The following is a 25,960-nucleotide window of genomic DNA, read 5'->3' as shown; positions in this document are numbered from 1 at the left end:
GGGAAGAACATAAAAAAATCCCTGACCTGAACTTTCTCCACATGCAGTACCCTATTGTATTACAGTGTTTCTGTATCAATTCAAAATGACATTAAATGTAATTAAAGCAATTCTCTCAGCAGTACCGCACCAAGTAATCTAGGTACATATTGTAATTGTTTAAAATGTTTACATGAGATTTAGACACAAAACTTATGGCTGTGAAACAGGTGCAAGCTTAAAATCTAACTGATGAATGCTTAAAAATGACAGTCTAATTTCCCCAAATATATGAACCACCTCATATTGCCATTTTTGTGCTCAGTACTCCCATTGTCCTTTGTGTTTTAAATTCTTTTGCTGACTTATTTCCTCTGTCAGTTTTCCACAGTCAGCATCCTTTAAAATTGGCTTAGAATTTTGCTACAGAAAATGCTGAAAAATCCCTTGCTGATTGGGTATGGAACATACCCTACATAAAATATACCATATCTCATTTACCTTTTCAACAGTGCCTCTTAGAAACATGAAATTACAATAGAGTTGGGAAAACTATCTAGAAATAAACAAATGGTTGTAATGGGGTATATGATAGACTGTTTTCTATGGGCACTAACACTATATAAGACTTTGAACCTAACTCCAAAAATACAAGGACATAAGTGTAGAGAAGAGGAGGCTGGCTGTCAGCATAAATATCCAAATGGGGTGGGAGAAGTATTCAGCAGGAAACTTAATGAACCAACAGGGTGTTGTGGCAGCCAATAAAGCTAATGGGCATTAACAGAAAAATGCTATCTGGAGCGAGGAAGGTGATAGCCGTGCTCTGCTCAGATAGTTGTTGGGATATTACATTATATTTTGAATAGCGAATTGTTAAAGGAATAGAAGCAAATGAAGCTAGTATTCAGATAAAAAAAATCAGCATGTTGGAGTATTTAAAATTTATGTCGTATGAGAAGTGTATTCAAATATTTAATGAGCTCTGTGTATTCAAGGTTTGTATTTCCAGTTAAGTTTTCAAAATATGGACCTAGAACCTATGCATAGAAGAAAATAGGCTGAATCCAAAGAACAAGAAGATAATTAGTAGCTTCATGATGTGTGCATTTGCAATTACTGAAGGTGCTCAAATATAGAAAACTGCTTGAGACAGAATGCACACAGATGCATCGTCTTTTAATCTGTAGCCACCTCATTCACTACTGTTTTGCCCAGTGTCCAGGACTTGAATCAATCAGAGAGAGAACTAGAAAAGTTTCTGGAAAACTATTGGCAATAAATAGTAGGAACTTTAAAGATGATTATGTCGTTTGATCTAACAATTTCACTTCTAGAATATGGAGGATATAAACCGATCTTGTGAGAAAACTTTACATACAGGAATGCTCATCACAACGTGATTGGTAATAGTTTAAAAAGGGGTGCAGGGAACCCTTACGATTTAGCAAATATTTACTAAACACCTGCTCTGTAATAGGTATTCTTCTAGGTGCTTGGGATATATCAGTGAGCAAAATAATTTCCCTACTCTCAAGGAATTTATGGTCCAATAGGGAAGACAAAAGTAAATATAAATATAATAAATAAACATTTATATAATACAGTATGGTAGAAGGGAACAAGGACTGTGGAGGAACACAGTGTAGAGCCAAGTAATGAGGGTTGGGGTTGGTAGCTGCCGAGTGGCCAGGGTGGGTCTCATTGAGAAGGCAATATGACCAAAGACTTAATGATGATGGTGTCAGCCTTGCAGATATCTGGAGGGAAATAGCAGTATGTTAACTGGGAAGAATGATTCAGTAGAAAGTGAAAATGAAAAATAAGCTTTCTTTTGCTAACATAGGAAATGCTAACAATATAATAGTCAATGAAACAAGCGGGTGTAAATTGTATATTCAGTATTACAGTTTTAAATTATGTTCACACATATATTCATTTATTCCATAAATATATATTGAGCACTTATTTATTTTATAAATATTTATATAGCACGTATTATATTCCAGGCACTATTCTCATCATTCCCAAATATTAATGTCATCGAATCTTTATAACTTTGTTGTGAAGTAGGAGCTGTTTTGACCTCATGACTGAGAAAGATGCTAATTAATTACCTAAGGCCACTGGTGAGTACGGAGCATGGCATGGTTTTGCTCTGACTCTGTTCTTAATTGTGTGGGTTCTGCCTCTTCTTTGCTAGGCCCTGATTGGGCACTGAGGAGGGAGAGAAACGCATAAATTGATGCTTAGTAAGAAGTCCTGGTAAGACATATGTCAGATATTAATGTTGATTTTTCTCTGTGGGTAGAAATAGATCATATTATTCTGAGTACATTTATGTATTCTCCAAATTTCCTATAATAAAGACATTTAAAATTATAACTTTAATATTATGTATTTGTAAGTAGTACAGTGTCTTTTACTATAATAAAAAAAGCATAAGTAGTTAAAGCTTGAAGGAAGAGCTAGAACAAGACTTTTGTCTCCCTTATTTTATTTTTTATTTTTTTATTTTTATTTTTACTTTTTTGCGGTATGCGGGCCGCTCACTGTTGTGGCTTCTCCCGTCGCGGAGCACAGGCTCCGGATGCGCAGGCTCAGCAGCCATGGCTCATAGGCCCAGCAGCTCCGCGGCATGTGGGATCTTCCCGGACTGGGGCATGAACCCGTGTCCCCTGCATCGGCAGGCGGACTCTCAACCACTGCACCACCAGGGAAGCCCTGTCTCCCTTATTTTAGGTCAGTGGTTTTTTGGTTTTTTTTTTCCTTAGCTGTGTTTCTGGTATATAGTGTATTCAGCAGAGTATGATAGAAAGACATCTCTAGTGGAAGCCAGGCTCAGGTCCTACTTCTGATACTAACAAGCTCTGCACCTTCAAATGAGTCCCTTGGCCAGTTTGGTTTTGGTTTTCTTTTTTGTAAAAATTAAAGAATTGGATTAACTGATACCTGGTCCCTTCCATTTCTGACTTTCCATGATTCTATGGCAGTTTTACTGTCTTACCCTAACAGTTGATTCTGAGGTAGACACTGGAGTACCAGTTTATTAGCTTGCAAAGTAAGTGACATGTGGACAGAAATCCTCGAAATCTGTTATTAATTCATTTCCTTTCATTCTTTTTTTTTTTTTTGCGGCACACGGGCCTCTCACTGTTGTGGCCTCTCCCGTTGCGGAGCACAGGCTCCGGACTCGCAGGCTCAGCGGCCATGGCTCACGGGCCCAGCCGCTCCGCGGCATGTGCGATCTTCCCAGACCGGGGCACGAACCCGTGTCCCCTGCATCGGCAGGCGGACTCTCAACCACTGCGCCACCAGGGAAGTCCTCATTTTCTTAATGTAGCCAAGCTATGAAAGTATTGTTTTATAGATGGAAAAATAGTCAAATATTAGCACATTTGTAATGTTTAATACATGGAAAGACAATAATAATCAGTAACCACTTTACTGATTAATTTTGAAATTACTGTCACATGCACAGAAATATCAATACTTGAGGTTCAAATAATTAGAAAATTCTTCCTTATTGCCTGACCAGCTTTGGAGTCAAGCAACAATTTGCTTGTTGAGTATGGAATCAGAATAAGAGGTATCAGAAAAATCAAGCTGTCTAATGATATCAGAATAAGATAGCCTGAATTATCTATGTACCTACCTGGAGATTGAAAATCTGTCGCTTATAACCTCCATATGCCACCTCCACCCTCACCAGTGGGACTAGGACTCCCCGAAATGTTGAAGTGTTGAAGGCTCCCTTTTATTGCATATTGCCAAAGTTAAGTTCTGCCAAGACTGAAAGCCCTGTGCCTTTCCTTTCTCTTTGCTCCCGGACTGGACCCAAATTCCTTTCTCTAGAGCATTGGCTCATTTGAGTGTCTTTGCATATCTATATCCTCATCCGGGTTAACAGTTAACACTCTGAAGACTTTTCATTTTACTAATTTCCTGGTTTTAAGAAGGGAAAAATTCACAATAACCCCCAAGTATCAATGACACTGTTTGCTCCTTTAGTGCAGCATAAGATCTTGTTGGTCTAGAAGAAGCTGCTTTTTTAAAAAAAAAAATTCCAGGCTGAGAATAAACTAAAGTTACCTATGAAGCCACTAGAGTACCCAGGCACCTCTACAAAGTTGTTACTAGCAACTTTGCTGCCCAAGAAATGAAGCACCAAGTGCACTGCAAATCAGCTTGGTAATTCACAGATGGGCGTTATTAACGAGGTGTGCCATCTGGCAGCTTCCTTTTTTTGATGAGTTTGTCTTGCTAACTAGGCTCAGTTATGGTTTATGCTGCTGAGGAAGTGCATGTGCTGTCAACATGTATATATAACAAATTTTAAGATTGCACAACCTTAAAATCATTATTTTTAAAGTTTTCTTTCTCTAAGTTTTGGCTACTCAGCCCTAGATATTGCTTTGCTTTTATGTATATAGCCTCTGTTTTTATATATCCTATATTAACAGGGAACTTCTAAAGGATTTTCCCCTTAATCAATATGGAGAAATATCTATTAGGAACTGAAACGGTAAACACTGGAAAGTTATAAAAGCCCCAACTTCTGAAAATCCAGCAAAATTATTATACCAGTTATTGTGTGTTTTACAGTTTCAAACTCATCTTCTAATGAATTCTGTAGACTTGTAAGGTGGTCCGTACATCTAACATTATTCTATGATGCTTCTATTCTGAAGATAGCTATCATTAATCTTCCATTTCTTCCTGCTCAATATCCTTTTTATTTTAACTAGGAAAGGACACATTATACCATTCCCTGGTATACAGTTGCTGTGGAATTGATTAAATACAATTTCAATAACTTTCTCATTATAGCTAGATCTTGCACTCTCCGTGAGAGAATATCTTACCTATTGATCTTAAGGGACAGAAACCAACTCAAACCAGCCCAAGCAAAACAATGGACATTACTGTTTCACCACCTGGTAGAAAAATAAAAAGGAAGATATCATTTGCGTCCTGGATCTGGTCATACCTGGCGCCATGTATGACCAGATCCAGGACGCAAATGATATCTTCAGATCTCTCTCTACTACTAAGCTCTTCCTTTCTCTCTCTGTGAGCCTCAATCTCTCCTTTTGCTTTCCAGTTTTCTTCTGCTGGCACCCCCAGTTCTGTAGGATACCAGCTTAGCAACCTCAGAGATAAGAGAGCAAACCCTTTCCCCCCAGTTTCCACATTGCAATCCCAGGAAAGGACTCTGTTGGGATTTGCTTAGTCACTTACCCACCAGTGAATGAATCACAGAGGCCACATGGTATGGTGTACTCCCATGACAGATCCTCGGCCGTTCTTTTGGTTAGGGAATGAGAGATGAGGCAATATTTATCAATAGAAAAGGAGGAAGGAAAGGATGCTTGCATATTAAGCAGACAAATATGGTGGCTACCATGGTTTACTACATTATCTAAGAATAAAGGAACTTGCAGTATTATATTTAACTTTTCATTATGGCAACCAAACATCCTGGATTTTCTGGAACAATCCTGATTTCAAATATTCTATCTCATGGAGTAACCCTATGTTCAAAGTTTTGGATTGGAAAATTATATCATTCTACTCTAAGGTAAATAGTGATTGGCTCTCAGAAAAGAACATTTTGATAGCTCTAACATGACAATCTAGGTATTTTTTAAAAAGCTTTAATTAAAATGTGCTGGAATATAAATTCAAGGGGAACATGATCAATGATAGGTGGTAAAGAATATAGCAAAGGGACTTCCCTGGTGGTGCAATGGCAAAGAATCTGCCTTCCAATGAAGGGGATGCGGGTTCGATCCCTGGTCAGGGAACTAAGATCCCACATGCCGTGGGGCAGCTAAGCCTGCACACCACAACTATTGAGCTCGCATGCCTCAACTACAGAGCCTGCATGCCACAAACTACAGAGCCATGTGCTCTGGAACCTGTGCGCCACAACTACAGAGCCCAGGCGCCCTGGAGCCTGTGTGCCACAACTAGAGAGAAGCCCGTGTGCCACAACGAAGAGCCCCTGCTCTGCAATAAAAGATCCTGCATGCCTCAACGAAGATCCCACATGTGGCAACTAAGACCCGGCGCAGCCAAAAATAAATAAATAAAATAAATACATAATAAATCTTAAAAAAAACGAATATAGCAAAATACTTTGATAAAAGAAAAAATAGCTTGAAGTTTTGGGTAAGCCTTCAAATCTTGCCAGCCAATATCTCTTGCCACATATAAACTTGTATAGCTCTCAACACTGACATTTAGGCTACTGTTTTCCTGGCACTGTTCAAAAGCTCATTAACTATGCTTTGAAATTTTGCTTTACAAACTATTACTTTTTAATGAGAGAGCTCATTATTTTTCATTGGAAGTACTTCACTGCCAAATGCTACTGTTTTGTAGGAGGTAGGCAGACTTCAATTTAAGTGGCAGCACAAGGCTCCATTATGCTTTACTGTTCATGTTGGCCCCAGTCCGCTGTCCTTTCCCCTCCTTGCCAAAATAAACATTTATCCCCACCAGGCATACATTTTCAACCCTTGGAACCTGAAGCAGCTATCAGGAGTCTAAAAATTAATCTGTTCCGCTTTTGCTAACAGATGCCACACTGGCACAGGGCATGCAGGCTGAACTCAGAGGATTTGCAACATTAAGAGTAAGTGTGAAAACTACAAGCATTCAAAAGGCGCTCATTTAATTCACCAGACCATGGCATTTTGTTAAAAAAAACGGAAGGACAACCCCCTTGCTTGTTACCCCTCTCAAGTAATTTCTCCTTTATTGAAATACAGCGTTCTTTTTAATAAGCCCCCAAATGAACACAGCAACCAGATGTGACCAGAAAAACTGCAAGAGGTCATAAAAACCAATTATCATAAAGTGCCACCAAAAGCTTCTGGACCCAAGGGACTTTTCTTAAGGTCACTGCCCACGATACTGCTACAATATGTGCATTGTGTGATGAGTGGGAGAACCCACAGTCAGATGAGAATAAGACACAGATATTTGTGTGCCTTTCAGTCCAAGTTACTCAAGAGGCACTGCCAGTGTGGCTGTTTGAAAGTGACAACATGTTTTGGAAAGTGAATTTAAAGCACGAGAATACTTTTGCCATCTTAACACCGTAAAAGGGAGAAAGTACACCACAGGCCTTTAGGAGTCATGAGAGAGTTGGGGCATGCAGTGTTCTGATTTAAAATCCTTTTAAAGGCTGCCCATTTTTTCTTACTCTTTTTCATTTCCTGATGATAGAAAGCACTCCATGGTATGCAAGTGACACATCATTTTATGCATCCAAGTGCTTTATTTGCTTAACCATTTTTTCCAGCAATTTAAATAAATCACAGAGATGGAATTAGATTTTCCTGAAGACCTAGAGAAAAGCAGTGAAAGGCTGAGTCACAGTTAATTTCTACTGAGCTGATAGGAATTTTACTCCCTCCATTTAGGTGATACTCATGTAGTTTGGAGAGTAATGTCTGGTATCTTATCAGCCTACTATAAAGGCTGCTTAAGTTCCAGACTAATGAGTCTCCGAAATGTTTTTAATGAATGATGGGGGGAGGAGTATGAAATACCCTCATATTTATTCATTTCCTCCTTCTAATGCTGGCAGATAGATGGACTAAAAGATTGAGCACTTAAATAATTAACTCATTTAAAATGTGAATTATATGCATGATTTGCCTGACATGCTGCTTGTGAAGCGGAACACACACTAAAACCTCTCCACACAGCAGTAGAGGTAGGGAGGAGAGCAAGTTTTTTTTAGGTCTGGTTAACCTGGGAAGGAACATTTAGGAAAAGGATGAGACATTAATGGGAATGGAGAGACAGAGGATCAGAAACTCAGTTTTCTTCCTCCAGAACAGGGATTGGCAATAATTTTTGGTAAAGAGCCAAGTAGTAAATATTTTAGGCTCTGCAAGCCATATGGTCTCTGTTGCACCTACTCAGCTCTGCCGGTGTGGCACCAAAAGCAGCCATAGACATCAAGTAAATGAACGGACGTGGTTGTACTACACTAGAGCATAATATATTGGCATTAAATTTCATATAATTCTGAAGTGCAGCAAAATATTATTCTTCTTTGACTTTTGCAACCACTAAAAATGTAGAAAACATTCTTAGCTCACAGGCAGGACAAAAACAGTCAGTGGACCCACGGATGGTAGTTTGTGATCCACCTCTAGAAGGCTGAATATAAGTTTCTTCATTTAGTTATGGGATGATTGTGTCCAGGGTTTGAGGTAGGATAGAGAGTTATAAAATTGTAGAATGCTAGATTGAAATGGCCTTTAGAGATTGTCCAGTCCAGCACTCTCACTTTAACAATCATCCCTAGCATTTCTATTTCACTATTAAGTATTGTAGGACATATATGTAATAGTACAGTACAAAGAGTGGCATATCCTTGGTGATTTCACTTGGCTTAGGATCTGCTTCTAGGCTTTGCAAGTCTAATAACACTTATCAGTGCTTTTGATTTTATTAGACTAGATGAAGCTGGCTCATGTTAACTCAGGATATTACCATTTTTAAAGCCCTTTTTTACCTTTGCAATCTTATGAAGCTTAACGATCTCTTTTCAGAATACTTGTTTAAAGGCATAAAATAAAATACACTTTCCAGTGATTGTTTATAATGAAAAAATGTTACAATATATTGAGTTTTGTTACCTCAGTAAGTAACAAGGTCTAGTGAAGTAGCAATGAACATAAATGCTATTTTGTAAACAATACTTCATGTCACAATGTGATATGAAAAGATGTGTGATTGGTTTTGGAAACAAAGCCAGCCTTAGATACTGTTAAAATCTCACAGGATACTGAAGTATATAAGCCAGAATGCTAATATAGTAATTTTCAAAGAGGAATATAAGTATTCAGCAGACCAAGTCTTCATATTGTCTTTACTGTATTGTTCTCTCTATGGGCCAAATACATAAGAAGTTAAAGCACAGGGAGTTTGCTTTATGAGCAGGAAAGTTGAGCAAAGATAGTTATGATTCAAATAACCTGATACCTCCACCTCCACAGGTGGAGATATATGGCAACAAGAGAGTCTGCTTGGATTTTCTTGGCGACCCCTCCTCTGGGCAGTACTTAAATGGATACTGCTGGCATTTGCCAAGATGGCAGCTTTTCTGTTTCCTTTTGAAGCAACTACTCTTAATGGCACACTTGCGTTTTCCTCTGGTTCATCTACATCTATAGCAAGCTTCCCAACAATTCCTGGAATCCTTCAGTAGGTACCTTGAAGATGCTTCCAAACAAGAATGCTTTCTGTGTTGTACTGCAAAGATGGCCATAAATATCCATGCACTCACCCTTCTAGTTATGCCCTATTAGTGTCCCCCACCTCCCCCAACACCGGTTCTCAGCTTGACAGTGTGATTGCTTTGACCAATGGGACATGAGCAAAATGACACAAGAAGGGCCTTGAAAAGCTCTTGCACTTGGGAGTTTGCTCCCATGTTCTTCTAGAAACCTGGAAAAACCCTCATGAGAAAGTCAGGGCTCACCTGTTGGATGATGAAAGACACATGGCCCATGATGATAAGGCCATTCTAGACCATGCAGCCCCTGTCTAAGCCACACATGAATGAACCAAGAGGATATCCATTGAATCTGTCCCAAATCAGCAGAACCTCCCCCACTGATGCATAGATTCCAGAGTAATGATAAATGTTTATTGTTTTAAGCCTCTGTGTTTTACGATGGTTAGTTTTGCAGCAAAACTAATTGCTTACAATACCATTCCCTTTACTTTCCTACTTCATCCCTTTGATATTGTCCTCAAAATATGTGGAGATTACCATGGTGCTCTGAAGGCACTCTGCTGAAGTACATTTCTTCCCAACCTTTGCCCAGCATCTCTCAGTATTACATTCTCTCACTGAGATGTAGAGAAGTTGCCTCAAGCATCCCAAGTCTAACACAGATATTGACTGCAAATAACGTACTGGTTTGATTCCAAATCTCATCTCTTCTGTTAGGAATGTGATAGTATAATAAACTCCCTCTTTAGGGGCATTTGAATACAGAAAAGTATACCACAGAGGAAGGCAAGGCTTTACACGAAGAAATAAACTGCTAGTGATAGAATTTCAGGAATCAGTTGAGGTATTTGTGGGAAAAATGGGTTTTCTGACACACCTTACAATTAAATAAATGTATTTATTGAGCTTATACCATGTCCACAGCCAGTGCCAGGCCAGGGTGAAACCAGCAAAGTTCCTAGGACACAAAATTTAAGAAGGCATCTACTCTCATGGCCATGCCAGTACCAAGAGTGAAAGCCATCTTAAATTTTGTGCCCCACACCTATATACAATGGAATATTGCTCAGCCATAAAAAGAAACAATTGAGTTATCTGTAGTGAGGTGGATGGACCTAGAGTCTGTCATACAGAGTGAAGTAAGCCAGAAAAAGAAAAACAAGTACCATGTGCTAACACATATACATGGAATCTAAAAAGAAAAATGGTTCTGAAGAACCTAGGGTCAGGACAGAAATAAAGACACAGACATAAATAATGGATTTGAGGATGTGGGGCGGGGGAAGGATAAGCTGGGACGAAGTGAAAGAATGGCATAGACATATATACACTACCAAATATAAAACAGATAGCTGTGGGAAGCAGCTGCATAGCACAGGGAGATCAGCTCGGTGCTTTGTGACCACCTAGAGGGGTGGGATAGGGAGGGTGAGAGGGAGAAGAAAGAGTGAGGGGATATGGGGATATATGTATACATATAGTTGATTCGCATACAGCAGCAACTAACACAAAAACGTAAAGCAATTATACTCCAATAAAGATGTTAAGAAAAAAAAAATTGTGTGCCCCAGGCACCCTGATTTCAGCCCTTGTTTGCAGCATTATGCAAACCATAGTACTTACTGATATTTGCTATGACTGTGGCAAGATGCTGTTGGTTGCAATGCAAACAGCCATTTCTTTCCTTTTGGTCATGCTGATACACACCGAGTTCTGTTAGTAGCCTCCACAGAGCTCTGTGTTCACAAATGGGTCCTTGCCCTCCTTTACAGAGTGAGTCATTATCTTTCTGAGGCAGGGTAAGTCTAAGGCAAACATGCTGCCCATGCCTCTTGCCAATGATTGGTTCCCATGAGCATGTGATCCAATCCTGGAGGAATTATGCTGGGGTACTCCAGGAAAGGTACCCTCCCTATTCAAAAGGAATACACAGGAGGAAAGCCTCTGTTCTTTGCTAAATGCAGTCTTGTTGGTAAATGATGCCTAGCCCTGCTACAACCATTTGCAACCAGGAGGAGTAGGTTGTGGACATGCTAGAGATGGCAGATTAGAGCAATGTCAAGCACCTGAGTCCTTAATGGCAAGGCTGACCTGTTGAATTATTAACCACAAGTGAGCTATATACCTCTGGACTTTGAAAATATGAGGTAAAGTTTTAAGCCACTTTTAGTCAAGTTTCTGTTAATTGAAGCTGAAAGTATATTTGATGCAACCAAATACTGTGAATTTGCAGAAAGAGAGTTTTTCCTGTGGGGGAGACAGCCACTGCTTTAATGCTTTAATTAAACAGCATACAGAATATCTCCTTTCATTTCAAGCATGGTTAAAGAGACAGCAAACAACTCATGAGATCTGAGATCTTATGAATCTATGTAATTTAATTTTTGAGGTGAGCTGCATAGCCACAGGCTTGATATTAATAAATGCAGAAAGGAACCTGCAATCTTTTGTTATAGAGATGGTATCTCAGGACACTGGGGTGAGAAACACAGGTACTAATAAGCAGAGTACCTCTGTTCTATATATAGGCACAAGAGGAGCAACATAGAAAATTGGTGGAGAAAAAGGAGCATCACTTATATTTAATCTACTGAGATACACATCAGCAATGATTTAGAAAAGCTTACTAAGTACTCACTTGATGGCCACTTTGCTATAGAAATAAGTCAAGAAGAGACATGTTCTGCTCATGGAGAGTTTATTTTTAAAAGAAATCAGAGATGTAAGAAGACCACATCTCTGCGTTGGGAGTATGAAATCAGGGAGGAGTTACTGAAGAGAGAGCAGGGAAGCTAGAGAACTGGATAAGGAAAATAAAATTCTAGAAACTATGAAAGCAGAAGAACAAAAATAGAATGCATTATGAAGAAGAGATGAGAGAGAATTAAAAAGACAGGGCAGCTGAGTGCCTGGAGTGTGATCCAGGAGAGCTGTGGAGCCCATTGTTAGTGTGGGCACTGTGGCTGCAGGTCTTACTGTGGCAGACATAGCCTGTGCACCAGGTGGTGCCACAGGAACACGCAGCACCTAGATGCTGAGTCTTGGCAGTTAGGTCCTGAGCAGGAGTGTGCAGTGATTTGTTTCCCTGCAGGAGTACCCTAGCTCTGCCCACTCCACACTTAAGCTTAGCATCAGATCTGGGGCAGACAGATCCTGGGAGAAATCTTCCACAGAGGCAGTCCAGGGCCCAGGTGGCAGCACAGCCACCTAGATTCCTGCAGCCACAATGCCCTGAGCTCCAGCCTACTCCACAACACAGCTTTGCACTAGATCTGGGACAAACACAAGAGAAAGGGACATGACCTTGGATTGCTTCTGAGCAGAACCATGAATGCATACACAGGTGGCTCATAGGTTTGCTGTGACTTCACGGGCCTCACTTGCTTCAACAATCACCACCCTTGGGGCAGGGCATGTACTCAAGGGCAATGGAACCTGATCAACCTGATCCTCAGGGCTTCTACTGCAACAACTGGGGAGAAGACCCAGCCTCCAACAGGTCATTGATAGCCACAGAGCAAAGAGGAGGCCCTGCCTCAGCACAGGCTCTGGACAGCACAATGCCAATTACACCCCCTATCCATGGTGTAATGGCCAACACACTCTGAGGAAAGATGCAGCTGGCATCCATACTAAAAAGAGCCCTTGCACCAAAGATATTGGACACACATAATCTGCACAGGGACACTCCCACATAAAAACACCCCTTTAAGACCACAGTAGATAACTATTTCTCCTAAATTCATAGAGACAGAGAAAGTTAAGTAAAGTGAAAAAGCAGAGGAACTACTCCCGATTAAAAAGAACAAAAGAAATGCCCTGAAAGAACAAATAATAAAACAGATCTCTGCTAGACCTCGAGTTTAAAAAGGAGATTATAGAAATGCTAAAGAAATTGGAAAGATTTTTGATAGAAATGCCGATCACTGTAACAAGAAACTAGAAACCATAGAGATGAACCGGTCAAAATTAGACAACTCAGTTACTGAGGAAAAAACCAATAAATAGCTGACTAAATGACACAGAAGAACAAATACGTGATCTGGAAGATAGAATAATGGAAATCACCCAATCAGAATAGCAGACAGAAAGACAAATGAAAAAAAAAAACAACATAAGAGATCTATGGGATAATATAAAGCATGCCAACCTACATATAATAGGTGTTCCGGAAGCAGAAGAGGGAGAAAAGGGGATCAAAAATGTATTTGAAGAAATTATAGCTGAAAACTTCCCAAACCTAAAAAAGAAAACATATTCAGGTACAGAAAGCACAGAGGATCCCATACAAGTTGAACCCAAACACACCCACACCAATACATATCATAATTAAAATGGCAAAAGTTAAAGAGTAGATTCTAAAGGCAGCAAGAGAAAAACAGTCAGTTACAAGGGAACCCCATAAGGCTATCAGCTGATTTCTCTGCAGAAAATTGCAGGCCAAAAGAGAGTGGCATGATATATTCAAAGTCCTGAAAGGGAAAACCCTGCAACTTAGGATACTACACAGCAAGATTATCATTTTGAATAGAAGGAGAGATAAAGAACTTCTTAGACAAGGAAAAACTAAAAGAATTTAGCAATACTAAACCTACCCAAAAAGGAATATTGAAAGGTCTTTTCTAAATAGAAAAGAAGCAAGAATCTATAGGAAGGAGAAACTCATAAAAGGAAAGGCAAATATATAAAAGGATTGAACATCACTTAAGTAAGCCAATACATAGATTACAAAACAGTGAAAAAATTTTTGTAAAAGGGGTTACAGCTACAATTAACAGCAAAAGAATAAACATGAAGATGTAAAATAGGACATCAGAATCACAAAATGTGGGGAAGGGGAGTATAAAAATATAGATCTTTTAGAATGTGTTTGAACTTGTATTACTATCAGTTTATAGCAAGTAGATATAGTTATGGGTCAACATACTTGGAACTCCATGGTAACCACAAATCAAAAACATACAATAGATTCACAAAAATCAAAAAGAAAGGAACTCCAGTGTACTATGAAAGAAAATCATTAAACTACAAAAGGACAAACAAAATATGAACAAAGAAGAACTACAAAAACAACTGGAAAACAAGGTTTAAAATGGCAATATACATACCTATCGACAATTACATTAAATGTCAATGGACTAAGTACAATCAAAGGACGTAGAGTGGCAAATTGAATTAAAAAAACAGGAACCTACAATATGCTGCCTACAAGAGACTCATTTCAGGGTGAAAGAAACAGACTGAAGTGAGGGGATGGAAAATGATATGTCATGCGAATGTCAATGACAAAAAAGTGGGAGTAGTACTACTCATATCAGACAAAATAGACTTTAAAACAAAGGCCCTAAAGAAAAAGAAGGACATTATATAATGATAAAGGGATCAGTACAAGAAGAGGATATTACACTGTTTAACAGAATACAAGAGCACCTAAATATATAAAACAAATACTAACAGACATAAAGGGAGAAACTGACAGGAATACAATAATAGTAGGAGGCTTTAACACCACACTGACATCAATGAACAACCATCCAGACAAAATTAATAAGGCAATAGAGGTCCTAAATGACACAATAAACCAGTGGGACTTAATTGACACTACATCCAAAAGATGTACACTACACGTTCTTTTCAAGTGCACATGGAATATTCTCTAGGATAGACCACATACTAGGTCACAAAACAAACCTCAACAAATTTAAGAGGATGGAAATTATTTCAAGTCTCTATTCTGACCACAAACTTGGCATGAAACTAGAAATAACAGAAAGACAAACAGGAAAAGAATGAACACATAGATTCTAAACAGCATGTACTAAAAAACCAATGGGTCAACAATGAAATCAAAGCATAAGTCAGAAAATATCTCAAGACAAATAAAAATGAAAACACAACCTTACAACATCCATGGAATGCAGCAAAAGCAGTTATAAGAGGGAAGCTCTTAGTGATAAAGACCTTCCTCAAGAAAGAAGAAAAATCTCAAATAAACAACCTAGCCTATCACCTAAAAGAATTATAAAAAGAAGAATAAAACCCATAGTAAGCAGAGGAAGGAAATAATAAAGATCTGAGAGGAAATAAATAAAATAGAAATCAAAAAAAAAAATAGAAAAGATCAGTAAAACCAAGAGCTGATTTTTTGAAAAGATGAACAAAATCTTGGTGAGCCAGGCCCACCAAGAAGAGAGAGAGGACCCAAAGTAAGAAATGAAAGAGGAGAAATAATGACCAATACCACAGAAATACACAAAATCATAACAGAATACTGTTAACAGTTATATGCGAACAAATTGGACAACTAGAAGAAATGGTGAATTTTCTAGAGACATACAGGCTGCCAAAACTGAGTCAAGAGAAAAAAGATAACTTGAACAGACTGATCACTAAGTGAAATAGAATCTGTAATAATAATAATTAAAACTCTCTGCAAGCAAAAGTCCCTGCAGATGGCTTCACTGGGGAATTCTACCAAATATGCAAAGAACTTATACCTATCTTTATCAACTATTCCAAAACATTGAAGAAGAGGGAACACTCCCAAAGTCATTCTATGAATCCAATATCATCCTGATATCAAAATCAGACAATGACACTGCAAAAAAAGAAAATTACAGGCTAATATCTTTGATGAATATAGATGCAAAAATCCTCAACAAAGTATTAGCAAAATGAATCCAACAATACATAAAAATGATCATACACCATGATCATGTTAAACTCATTCCAGGGTGGCAAGGATGGTTCAACATACATAAATCAACCAATGTGATACACTGCATGATCATCTCAGTAGTGGCAGAAAAAAAGCATTTAACAAAATTCAACATCCATTCATAATAAAAACTCTCACCAAAGTGGATATAGAGGGAACATATCTCAACATAGTAAAAGCCATTTACAAGAAACCCACTGCCAACATAATACTCAACAGTAAAAAGCTGAAAGCCTTCCTGCTAAATTCAGGAACAAGACAAGGATGCCCACTCTCACCACTTAAATTCAGCAGAGTATTGGGAGTCCTAGCCACAGCAATCAGACAATAAAAAGAAATAAAATGTATCCCAATTTGAAGGGAAGAGGTAAAAGTGTCACTATCTGCAGATGATATGATACAATATAGAGAACCCTAAAGTTATCACACAAATACTATTAGAACTAATAAATGAATTCAGCAAGGTAGCAGGATACAAGATTAACATACAGAAATCTGTTTCATTTCTTTATACTAACAATGAACTATCAGAAATAGAAAGTAAAAATCCTATTGAAAATCACATCAAAAAACCCCGAAAAACAAAAACTAGGTATAAACTTAACCAAGGAAGTGAAAGACCTATAATCTAGTAACTATAAAACATTGATAAAGGAAATTGAAGCTGATTCAAAGAAATGGAAAGAAATCCTATGCTGTTGGATTGGAAGAATTAATATCATTAAAATGACCATACTACCCAAAGTAATCTGTAGATTTAAAGCAATCCCTATCAAAATACCCATGACATTTTTTCACAGAACTAAAACAAATAATCCTAAAATTTATATGGAAGAACAAAAGACACAGGATTGCCAAAGCAATCCTGAGGGGGAAAAAAAAAAGCTGGAGGCATAACCTGTCTGGGCTTCAGACTATACTACAAAGCTACAGTAATCAAAACAGCATGGTATTGGGGGGGACAGACAGAGAGAGCCCAGTAATAAACCTACACACTTATGGTCAATTAATCCACCACAAAGGAGGCAAGAAAATACAATGGAGAAAAGACATTCTCTTCAATGAGTGGTGTTGGGAAAGGTGGACAGTTACATGTAAGTCAATGAAATTAAAACATTCTCTAACACCATATACAAAAATAAACTCAAAATGTATTAAAGACCTAAATGGAAGACTGGATACTATAAAACTCCTAGAGGAAAACATAGAGGAACACTCTGACATAAATCACAGCAATATTTTTTTGGATCTGTCTCCTGGAGTAATGGAAATAAAAACAAAAATAAACAAATGGAACCAAATTAAAGTTAAAAGCTTTTGCACAGCAAAGGAAACCATAAACAAAACAAAAAGGCAGCCTACCAACTGGAAGACAATATTTGCCAACAATGCTACTGACAAGGGATTAATTTTCAGAATATACAAACAGCTCATACAGCTTAATATTAAAAATAAAAAGTGAAAAAATTGGCACAGGACCTAAGTAGACATTTCTCCAAAGAAGACATACAGATGGCCAACAGGTACATGAAAAGATGCTCAATATCGCTAATTATTAGAGAAATGCAAATCACAGTCAGAATGGCTATCATCAAAAAGTATAAATAATGAATGCTGGCGAGGGTATGGAGAAAAGGGAACGCTCCTACACTGTTGATGGGAGTATAAATTGATGCAGTCACTATGGAAAACAGTATGAAGGTTCCTTAACAAAAAATAGAACTACCATATAATCTAGCAATCCCACTCCTGCGTATGTAACCAGAAAACACAAAAAGTCTAATCTGAAAAGACACATGCATCCCAATATCTGTAGCAGCACTGTTTACAATATCAAAGATGTGGAAACAATCCAAGTGGCTGTTAACAGACAATTGGCTTTAGAAGAAGTGGTATATATACGCAATAGAATATTACTGAGGCATAAAAAGAATGAAATATTGCCGTTTGTAGCAACATGGGTCGACCTAGAGATTATCATACTAAGTGAAGTAAAATCAGAGAGAAAAAAACAACATATGATCTAATATGTGGAATCTAAAAAATGATACAAAGGAACTTATTTACAAAACAGATAAAGACTCACAGACATAGAAAACAAACTTATGGTTACCAAATGGGAAAGGGAGGGGGAGGGATAAATTAGGAGTATGGGATTAACAGATACAAGCTACTACACATAAAATAGGTAAGCAGCAAAGATTTACTGTATAGCACAGGCAACTGCATTCAATATCTTATAGTAACCTAGAATAGAAAATAATCTGAAAAAATACATATAACTGAATCACTTTGCTGTACGTCTATACTTCAATTTTAAAAAGTAGAGCAGGAAGGGAAAGAATGTTTATTGTCTACCTACCACATGCCAGTCCCTTTAACATGCTTCCTCATTTAATTTTCACAGCAATCTTGAAAGTATTTTAACCTCCATTTTACAGATAAAGAAACTAAGATTCAGTAAGCTTATGTGATTTCCCCATCTGGGTGATAGTATTGACAGTCAAATCCAGGTCCACTGTGTCACTTTGCCACAAATAAAAAGTCTTTGAGTTTATAAAGTGGGTTGCAAAGTCTGGGAGATAGAAGGAGAAAAATTAAATATGCTACTAAATAAAACCTATATCTAGAATCCTTCATGTTGTGAGTGAAATGCAAGACCAAACAAACTGACTGATCTGGGGCAGTGGGACAGGCAGAGTTGGGAGAGGGAAGTTTATGGCATGAAGTGAGGGGAGAAAGAAAGGTGGGTTTCTCGGAGATGCAGATTCGACATGAATGTGGTCTTGAGTATTTCAGTTCCATTTGAAGGGATTCTACTATGAGGTAGGGAGACAGGAAAACAGGAGAGACCACAAGATGTGCTGAGATTGAGAGTATGGTTGGCCACCACATTGACTTAATACCTGAAGCTGTCCCTCATGCAGTAGAAACAGGGAGACAGAAGTCATTGGGTGTGGTTCTGGGAGGCACCACATTTTATCTGCAACACAATCCTATTGTCCTCTCTTGGTCCCCCATCTAGAGCCCAGCTTTCTATCAAAGGTGGCAGAGGCTTCCTAGGAGGAAACCCATCAACTGCAAAGGGGATATGTTTCTTCTTGGATTCTCTGGGTTAGTGCTTCCAGGGGCAGGTAGCCAGGAATACTTGCCACAAGCTATCAAAACAGGAGGAAGATGGTCGTCAAGAGAAAGCCCAGAACATCAGTCTCATATAACCTCCATCTGCCAAACCATTTATCTTGGATGTTTCATAGGCACCTTACTTTCAACATGTCCCCAGCTGACCTCGTTTTCTTCCCCTTTGCCCTGCTCTTTCTTGTCTTCATAATCATAGGCAATCATATCAAGGCATGCAATGCCCAAAACCATGGCATCATCCTGAACTCTTCCCTCTTCTTGTTTGACATGTCACAGGTCCCTCCAAGCTTATCTCTTCAATCATTGGCTCACCTATTAACTCCTTTCATGCACACTGCCATTGCCCGGCATCGTATCCTCACCATATTTCATCTGGACCCTTCTAGCTGGTCCCATTCTTCTCGTCCAGTTCCTTTTCAGTTCATTCCCCACATTACCCAGAGTGAACTTTCTACCACACATTCCTGTTTTGATTAGCTCCTTGTGACCTACAGAATCAAACCCAAGCTCTTTAGCTACTCAGCATAGTACATAAGTCTCTCCAATATCTGGCCTTAGGTACTTCTTAATCCTTATCTTTTCCTACTCTCTGCTTTGAACTTTACTATTTAGCTATATGTAGCAGCTTGTGGTTCTCAGAACACACCATACTGGCTAACGCCTTAGGTCTATGCTCATACCTGGATGCTTTTTCATGATTTACTGCCTTGCTAATTTAGTCGTCCTCTCCAGTACATTAGTCATCTTCTGCAGGCATCTTGAACCAAAGATGAAGCTAAGTGCTGCAAACTCCTCCTTCACGTCTGTGCTCCAAATACAGACCTCATTATATCTCTAATTTAACACATTGAAATTATCTTTTTGTGTGTCTGCTTTCCTCAGAAGATTATAGATTAGATGGCAGGGCCTGGGACTTGCTTAATTTTGTATCGTCAGGTGCCTAAAATAACGGGCACATGGTAGGCAGATAATAAGTGTTTATTAAACCAAATGAAAATTCTCTTATACTTGTCAAAGTTCACTCTTTGCATTCACCATACACACAATACACACACGCCATAAACATACTTTGAGCTGGAAGGATATTCCTAGGCTAGAGGCCTGGGCAATACTTGTTACACCATCTAGTTAGTAATCCTCAACTTCTTTTATTTATTTATTTATTTATTTATTTTTGGCTGTGTTGGGTCTTCGTTTCTGTGCGAGGGCTTTCTCCAGTTGCAGCGAGCGGGGGCCACTCTTCATCGCAGTGCGTGGGCCTCTCACTGTTGCGGCCTCTCACTGCGGAGCACAGGCTCCAGACGCGCAGGCTCAGTGGTTGTGGCTCACGGGCCCAGTTGCTCCGCGGCATGTGGGATCCTCCCAGACCAGGGCTCAAACCCGCGTCCCCTGTATTAGCAGGTGGATTCTCAACCACTGCGCCACCAGGGGAGCCCCTCAACTTCTTATTATTTAAAAAGAAGCAGACGGAGGTGTTCTTTTTAGAAATACCTTTTTAAAATTGTGCAAACAAAATTTGGGGGACTAATGTCTAAATCACTATAAGAGGATATGCTGAAGTTATTTCTTTGTTAAATTATCATCTGCAAATTAACTCAACAGTGGACCTCCAGGGAACATCATTTTGAGGTCACTCCATATTTCCTTGTTTCTTTTTCCTTGTTCACCTCAAAAAGCTAATTTGAGCCATACCACATTGCAGGCTAAATGTCAAGTCTGTGGGCTAGGCTTGAGGTCTTTAACAATCTGGGAAAATATTTTTTCTGAACTTTCAGTGGAGTAATTTACATCAGTTAGGCCTGTTGATAAGGCCCAAGAGCCTTTGGGACTGAGTTTTAAGAGCTTACAAAGTGGATGACTTACAGCCATCATGCTTTCCTTGATATCAAGTGTAGTTGAAAAATGGATGTTTTCTCTTGCAAAAATAGACTGTTTGCACACTGTGATACTGGAGGAAATGAATTTTGTACAGTTCATGCTTCAGGCACAGGTATAAGGTGTTATTTTCCATTTTATTTAGAAAGATTGTCTTTTTGCCTATCTACATGTAGGCTTTCAATTGGTTTCTTAATAGGTGTGAAATTATAACAAATAATGATTATACACCCAGAGCAGTGAGTGCCCTGAGTATATGTGAACACAATAAATGTTGGTTGTTGACAGTGCAATGTTTTTAACCCTCTCATTACAGTGAGTGGAAAGTCACTGGAGTTGGAAGGCCTCATTTCTATACTTGGCTCTATAGCTAATAAGCTTTGTACCCTTAGAAAATCCAGCGCTATTCTCTGGGCCTCAGTTTTTTCATCTGTAAAATGCAAGGATTGAACTTTATGGCCTAAAACTGTCTCTTGGTTATAAAATTTTATATTTGATACTAAAATATTAAAAGTTTTAATGCTTGGATGATGGTTTTTTTTTTATCATTTTTACTTTTCTACTTTGCTGTGTTTTCCAATTTTTCTCAGTATTTTTTACTGGCTTGTTCTAGAAAGCAAAAATAATTATGGAATTACATTGCTTCTATGAAAAAATTTAAATAACATTATTTAAAAATCATTATATATGCCATGGTACCAATACACAAATTATCCCATTTAATTATCACATCTACACTGAGAGTTAGAGATTATTATCCCTACTTACGATAAGGAACTTAAGGCACAGAGAGATGAAATAACTTTCCCATCGCAACTAGTTAAGTTACAGAATCAGGATGCTAAGCTCTACATAAAAATCCCTAGTAGACTATGCTGCTTCTGTTTAAAACATTTTAAGAAAATGACAATTTCTTATACATATTTTAAAATAAAATATACACGGAACTGGAGAATAAGGACTGGTCTAAGGAAGTTAGCTGGACTGTTAAGGACATAAAATAGGCTTTGATTAAAACACTCTAGGGTGTTTTCTGTTTTCTAGTGGTCGAATTTTAAAAAATAACCGATATCATAGCTGGTTGAAAGTACATTTGCCATCTGTTGTTAAAATCTCTATCTTCTGGCTGTCCTTTTCAAATCAAGTAGTGTATGCAGGTCTCATCCTTAGTGATGTATGCTGTGCTTTCTATGAGCCACCGATCTGCCATCAATTCAGCTTTCTACTAGCTGTTACCCAGCATCAGTGACAGATTTCAAGCAAAACTCTACAGACTTGGCCTACTACCAGTTCACGCTGTCTAACTTTAATTGCTTCTTAATCCTTTCATTAATCTCTTGTTGATCCTCTAACACAGTCTGCAAAAGAGCTATTCCAAACCTTCACTCACTTCCAATGCAGGGTCCAGTCCTTCCCTCTCATTCTGAAGTGGACAGCTTCCCTTCTTTAATCAAGAAGTTAAGAGACAATCCTATGTGAGCTTCTTAAAATCTCCTCTCCACATTACATGTCCTTTTATCCTTTTTTTTTAACAGTCTGAGAATAAAAAGTGCCTTTCTTCAGGACTGATGCTTCCACTTGAGCCTGAGGTGTCATGCCTTAAGCACCTATCCCTAGAGCATCATTAGTCTTTTTCTCTCTACTTCATCCTTACTTCCACCATGTTGAAATATACATTCCTTAACCCTGCACTCTGCATCACCCAATTTCCATTAAATATCTCTTCTGTCTTTAACTTGAAAAAATTGTTCTATTTATCTGTATTTGTTATCTCCAAATTTGCACCATTCATCCCCTCTCCAATTCCTAACAATATTGATTTTGAAGTTCCATATTGTAGTGAAGCTACTCTCTCAAAAGGAGCCAGTGACTCTTTTCCATTTTCTTATGAAATATAATGACCTTTCATAGTTCTTCTTTTTGAAATTTCTTAAGCATTTGACTTGGTTTTTAATTCTTTTTTAATGAATTTTTTCCTCATTTCCAAGACTTTTTCATTCCATCCAAAAATAATTTTTATTCCTTCACTATATATTTTTCATTTTCCTCATGTTTTGAGTGATAGAAATAGCACTACCAGTGCCCCATTTACCCACGTTTCTTTTCATTTGAATGTAAGCAACTATCAAACACCTATCTAATTGCGCTGGTTTTCTATGCCTCATAACAGATTACCACACATTTAGCAGCTTAAAACAGCATATATTTATTATTTCACATCTTCTCTTGGTTAGGACTTCAGGCCTGACTTAACTGGGTCCTCTGCTTGGAGGTCTCATAAGTCTACAGTAAAGATACTGGCTGAGAGTGAGGTCTCATCTGAAGACTCAACTGGGAAATGATCCACGTCTTGGTCCCACAGGTTGTTTTTTTTTTTTTTTCGTTACGCAGGCCTCTCACTATTGTGGCCTCTCCCGTTGCGGAGCACAGGCTCCGGACACGCAGGCTCAGCGGCCATGGCCCATGGGCCCAACCACTCCGCGGCATGTGGGATCTTCCCAGACCGGGGCACGAACCCGTGTCCCCTGCATCGGCAGGTGGACCCTCAACCACTGAGCCACCAGGGAAGCCCCCACAGGTTGTTTTTATAATTCAGTTTTTTTTGGTAGTTTTAGAATTTATGGTGGCTTAGTTATTCAGTGTCAGTATGAAAGTGAATTTGCTAGGAGATCTGTTATCTATCTATCTTAATCAAGAAAGTAGCATCCAGTCACTCTTAGCACATTCTTTTGGCTAGAGGCAAGTCATAGGTCCTGCCCACATGCAAAGAATAGGAATTATACAGGGCATAACACCAGAAGACTACTTAGAATTTTGTCCACCGTATTATTCTTTCTATAGCACTCAGGGGAGGGAAAGAAATATCTTTTATCCATGCTATAGGAACAATTTTGGAGCCAAATTGAATAAACATATGAAATACACAAAAGAGGCTTTAGTTTATTGTTGTGATCCTAGGAAGGGAATAAAACTGGGTTTAAAAAAACAGGTAAAAAGGAATAGTAGGAAGTGAGAATGAGCCAAAATGAGCCATAAACACTGTCTCCAAATGGTCTAATTCTGTGCTTAAGCTACCCATAGGATTTATGTTTTTTTGTTTGCTTTTAACACATCCAATCCTTTACAGACCAAAACTTTTGTAAAAGTAAAAAACCAAAACAAAACCCCAAAAACTAAAGAAAAGAAATAAAAAATAAAACAAAGGCATATGAAATTAGTCTAATTTCTTTATATTTGATAAAAACAGTTGTAAAATTACTGTTGCATTGCTATAAAACTTTCCAAATGCTTACTTTTAATATCTGTGCTTATTCCATTGAGGACAGGTGACAGTTTGAGGACCAGCTGTGTGTGCAGTACACACTCTGAGCAGAACTGATATAATGTATTCCCACAACATATATTCTCCTGGATATATACTATTAATTCCCTTTTCTAGATCTCTTTTCTTTTTTTCTTTTTTTTTGGTTATGGAATTCTGGGTAGACAGTGTTTTTTTAAAAAAATTTTTATTTATTTATTTTTGGCTGCACTGGGTCTTTGTTGCTGTGCGTGGGCTTTCTCTAGTTGAGGTGAGCGGGGGCTACTCTTCGTTGTGGTGCGTGGGCTTCTCATAGCGGGGTCTTCTTTTGTTGTGGAGCACAGGCTCTAGGCGTGTGGGCTTCAGTAGTTGTAGCATGCAGGCTCAGTAGTTGTGGCTTGCAGGCTCTAGAGCGCAGGCTCAGTAGTTGGGACGCGTGGGCTTAGTTGCTCTGTGGCATGTGGGATCTTCCTGGACCAGAGCTTGAACCCGTGTCCCCTGCATTGGCAGGCGGGTTCTTAACTACTGCGCCACCAGGGAAGCCCCCAGATCTCTTTACTGAGCTGCTTTTGTTCATTCATTCATGAATGAATTATTGAGCACTTATTGTGGGTCGGGCACCACACAGGACTAGGCAAAATGCTAAATAAATTGATCGCTTCTCTTTGCACATCTTTATCTCAGGATTCAAATGATCTCACACACAGCATGTCCAAGAATGAACTTACTATCCTACCTCTAGCCTACTACCCCTCCTGTATCTTTTAGTTTTATATTTGTCACTTCCACCCACAAGTTGCCAAAGTCAGAATGCTACTTATCTACTCCTTTCTCCCTCATATTTTCTTTCCAAAATATCAAATCCATTTACATACATCTCCAGTGCTCTCACATTTGTTCACCCACCATTTCTCATTGGGACCTCTATAGCAGTCTCCTGAGTGTTCTCCTTCATCATTCTTGCTCCTCTCCATTTAATCACCACAGTACATTTAGGGGGATCTTTCTAAACTCTAAACCTCACTGTGTCACTGCTTTGCTTAAAACTCTCAGAGGTTCCTCATAGCTTAACAATGAACCTGAAAATTTATCAAGGTCTACATGTCCTTTATGGACTGATTATGTTTTCTTCTTTTGTCTCACTTCCTCTTTGAAGCTTTACTCAAGCCCGAGGGAATTATTTACAGTTCTTAGGACTTGCCATACTGTCTCTTGCCTCAGGTCTTGGTGTTTGCTGCTGCTTCTCCCTTGACACGTCTTTCACCTGTTCTTTTATCTGGGTATTTCTTTCGGCTTCAGCAATGAATTACCTTTTTCCAGAAAAACTTCCCTGCTGCATCCCCATTCCCTGTCTGTATTTACCTTTATCCGAGTGCTGTCAGATAGGGTTGTAATACAGAGAGGAGATGGCTGAAATATTTTCTCATTAGACTGAATACTTGAAGTTAGAAACTCTATCACATTTTCATTGATATTTTGAAATGGATAAATGGAAAGGATTCTAGAGAATGAGTAATTACATATATTTTGGGGACAAGCCCAACCCATTTAATGGGGCCAAATTGGCCTGTCCTTCCCCTTCTTTCTGTCACCACCCCAGTTTAAGATCTTGTCATAGCATTTCTGGAGTAATACTACAATGGTCTAATTTCCTCCTGGACTCTACTCACTTCCTTGGAAT

The 25,960-nt window shown here is 38.6% G+C and overlaps 1 long non-coding RNA gene across 2 annotated transcripts in view; it reads left to right on the top strand.

Annotated features, from left to right (window-relative positions):
• Nucleotides 1–25,960, top strand: part of LOC307186838 — a 118,117-nt gene that overhangs the window by 4,975 nt on the left and 87,182 nt on the right. The window lies entirely within an intron of this gene.

This window comes from Stenella coeruleoalba (genome assembly GCF_951394435.1).
Source record: "Stenella coeruleoalba genome assembly, chromosome: 5".
Classification (NCBI taxonomy): domain Eukaryota; kingdom Metazoa; phylum Chordata; class Mammalia; order Artiodactyla; family Delphinidae; genus Stenella; species Stenella coeruleoalba.
This window is presented reverse-complemented; position numbering and strand designations above follow the sequence as displayed.